Raw genomic sequence first — 3,817 nt, 5'->3', positions numbered from 1 at the left:
CAGGGCAGGTCTGGGAGGCTGGGCTGGAGCCTCCCACAGCCCTTTGTCCTGGGGAGCAGTGAGGTGAGGAAATGAGTTCCGTCTGTGGACCTCAGCCTCGGGCATCCTGGGGCGTCCAGTCCTGTCCCACCCCGGTGTTTCTGCCCCTCACCCACCCTCCTCCACGTGGTGGTTCTACGTGTGATTCTACATGTGGGTTTTGCAAAGTGAACTTGCAATGCCATCTGACCTGAGGCTCCAAGTTCATTTTTCAAATTATGTGATCGACGTTTTCCTATTGGAAGACCAGGGAGCTGTGCTTGGCCAGAGGCTTCCCGGGGAGCCCCCTCCACCCTCTGGCCTGTGCTGCATTGGGCAGTGATTGTTTTGAAGGTTAATATGTTAATACGGTGTTCCCAGGCCTTCCCTGGAATAGCAAGTCGGAGGTGGGGGTGGGGGGGTAAGAAGCTCCCTCCAGAGGAAGCAGATTCCATCTGCCGTGGTGGCTCGTGCGAGCCAGGGTTGCTCTCTTTCCTCCTGTCTTGGGGCCAGCATCCGATGACTCAGATACAGGTTGCAGAAGCCCAGTTGCCTCCTTTGCTGTAACAACTTCATTTTCATTTCTGGCCGATATTCCTCTTGCAAGAAACGTGATCAGGCCGCGACCAGGTGGTTTCGCGGTCAGCTTTCCTCTAGACCCAGGCCACCCCAGAGCTTCTCCCTGCCCGCAGCTGACACTCGGGTTTTGGTGGTGGGGGGATGTCAGGTCCAGGGCCCTCTGGGTGAGCACCTAGGGACATGCCATCCTCCTGCCGCGGGGTGTGTGCCAGCCTCCCTCTCGGCTGGTGGCTGGGGCGCACCTACCACCACCCGTGGGGTGCCCTCATCATGGCCCTGGAGGCTCAGCCTCCCCCGCGAAGGCTGCACCCTTCTCTGGACATGGGAAGCATGCCATGGAGGGCTGCGTGGGCTCTGTGACACTGCACCCAGGCCACCTGCCCAGCCACTCTTGCAGCCACTGTGCCAACTCGAGGTTCAGGCGCCCATCCCCTCTGGGATCACTGATGGCCTCACCTGGGCTCCCCACAGTCACCCCACCCACAGCTTTGCCTAGGGAAGGGGGTTGTTGTGTGCTACTTCTGGAACATTCTCTCCTTAGCATCTGCCCTGATTCTCTCTCTCTCCTCCCCACAGAACCTTACCTCCTATTAGGTTGAAGAAAGTGGGTTTTATTCACGATGTATATTATGGTTTGGATGTGAGGTGTCCCCCAAAAGCTCACATGTGAGACAATGTAAGAAGTTTCAGAGGAGAAATGATTGGGTTTCGAGAGTCTTAACCTCATCAGTGAACTAATCCCTGATGGAATTGACTGAGTGGTGACTGGAGGCAGGTGGGGTGTGGCTGGAGGAGGTGGGCATTGGGGCGTGGTTTTGGGGTATATAAATTTGTATCTGGCGAGTGGAGCCTCTGTCTCCTGGTCACTGTGATGTAAGCTACTTCCCTCTCCCTCTCCCTCTGTGGTGTTTAGCCTCACCTGGAGCCCCGAGGAATGGGGCCAGCCTTGTATGGACCAAGACCTCTGAATAAACCTTTCCTCCTTTGCAGTTGTGCTGGTGGGTCATTTAGTCACAGCAGTGAAATTACTGACTAAAACAATGTAGTTTTGCCAACTCTGTTGATGGTGGTGTAGTTCCCCCGCTTCTGGATGGGGAAGGCCTTCGGACCCCCTCGGGCCCGTGTCCTCTGTAGGTTTCAAGGGAGCCCACGGAAAGTCAGTGGCTGGGAACCGAGCTCTGGCCCTACGGTGTGCCTCAGACAGGAACCACGGGCGTTGAGTGGTGGAGGGTGGTGGGTAGGTACGATGGGGCGGGGGCCGGAGGTCCTAGCTCCCTAGGACCATTCCCTGCTCCCATTCAGGTATCCAAGTGTTTCCATGGAATCTGGTGGTGACTCCAGAGAGGTTTGTGGGTGGATTTCTGAAAAGTAAGGACTTACTTGTAAGTTTGTCCCCAGCAAAGCTGAGACACTGGGGTTCAGAGCCTCTGTTCCCACAATGACCAGTCAGTAAAACTGGGGATTCCGTTCCCGGCCAAGCAGAGCACCTGCGGCTTTGTGGAGGCTGAAGAGCATCGTGCTGACCCCTCCAGCCAGCGCCCACCCGGCCTGTCATGCCCGTCACCTGCAACCTGGTGAGTCTGAGTGTAGGATTGAGCCATCGGGCCTCAGTCTTCCTGTCTACACAACAGGCATGACAGCAGTAGTTTGTGGTGGGACCTAAATGGGTTATTACCCACGAGGCCTGGCAGCGTAGGAAGTCAGGACCAGCCCCACAGAGTCCTCCTGAGCACAAGGGCCACGACTTCCCGTCCTCACATCCCTGACCCACAGCCTGTGCCTGAGCGGCAACCACTCTCCTGGGCCCTTCTTTGGTTTTCCTGGGCACACACGTGTGCCCACACGCCATTCTGACTCCTGTTCAGCCGACCTCCTCAGGGCTCGACTTCAGTGTCCCTTCCTTGGGGCCGCGTTCTTGGCCTCCAGACGGAGTCTATCCTCTCGGCCCTGGTGCCCCTGCGTGTCTTGTTGGCGAGACTCCTGACCCTGCCGACTTGCGTGTCCATGTGTCTTGCGGGATGTCACAGTTGGCTTGGGCCGCATGGCAAAGGGCCCCAAACCTGCAGTTCTGGGTCCGGAATCCCAAGATAGGGGAGCCAGTCTGGTCAGTTCTGGCTTCGGGTGGCAAACTGTTGACTTCTTATTGTGTCTGCAAATGGGGGAAAGAGCGAGCCAGCTCTCTGGCCTCCACTCATAAAGGCGCTACCTGAATTCACCAGGGCTCACCTGCCAAGGGCCCCATCTTCAAATGCCCCACACTGGGATTAGGATTCAACAATGCTCCAGTTCCTGCCAGGGATCAGCTGGGCCACGGGAGACACCTTATCCACCCCTCCATCCCCCACCCGGCCCAGTGCCGGGCTCGTGGGAACTGCTCATGCATCCTGTTCAATCAATGAGTGAATTACTGGCCGTCTATTTTTATGGAGATGAAGACCAAAGTTCAGAGCTGAGCAGTGACCTGCTTGGAGGCCCAGCTGCTGAGAGTTGGCACCACAAGGCCCTGGCACTCTGGCCTTTCAGCAGCAGAAACATCCACAGACTTGCTTCACAGTCCCACAGACAGGCTGAGAGGAAAGGGGTGGCCGTTCCTGCAGTCCAGCACGCTCGGGGAAAAGAAGCCCCACTCCCAACAAGGGGCTGGTGTCAACCCTTCCACGTGAGCCATTGCAACGCTCCCCCTGCTCCGGAGCCACCTCCCCCGACCTGCCCACCCGCCCTCCTCCCTCCCCAGGCCTGCTTGGTTTTCTTCACACATTTGGTTTGCCACCTGTTTATTTGATGGGTGGGTCATTGTCTGCAGCCTGGGCCTGGAGGGGGATGTCAGCCCCGGGGAGCACTCTGTAGGGCCTGCCCACAGCTGCACCCGAGTGCTGCAGTAGCGCCTGGCCCCAGGCAGGCTGAGGAACGAGGCAGCTGCAGCAAGAAGCTCAGGAAGGAGGGACCCTGCCTCGTGTGTGTCCCCATCCGTCCTTCACGCCTTGCATTCCCACCTAGCGATCTCACCACAGTTAAACTGCAACTCCGTGTCTAGAGAGGCCAGAAGCAGCTGGAAGAGCTAACATGACAATTTAAAAATCCATTAGCAGGGAGAGGGGAATGCTCCATGGCGGGGCAGGTGCTGGGTCCAAATCGAAAGGTCCCGACAACTGCCAGCAGCATGATTGGTCCAAGTGTTAGAGTGACAGTCGGACGGGAGGGAAACTGTATATGGAGGTAG

This window comes from Sciurus carolinensis, chromosome 10, assembly GCF_902686445.1.
Source record: "Sciurus carolinensis chromosome 10, mSciCar1.2, whole genome shotgun sequence".
In the NCBI taxonomy this organism is placed as follows: Eukaryota; Metazoa; Chordata; class Mammalia; order Rodentia; family Sciuridae; genus Sciurus; species Sciurus carolinensis.
This window is presented reverse-complemented; position numbering follows the sequence as displayed.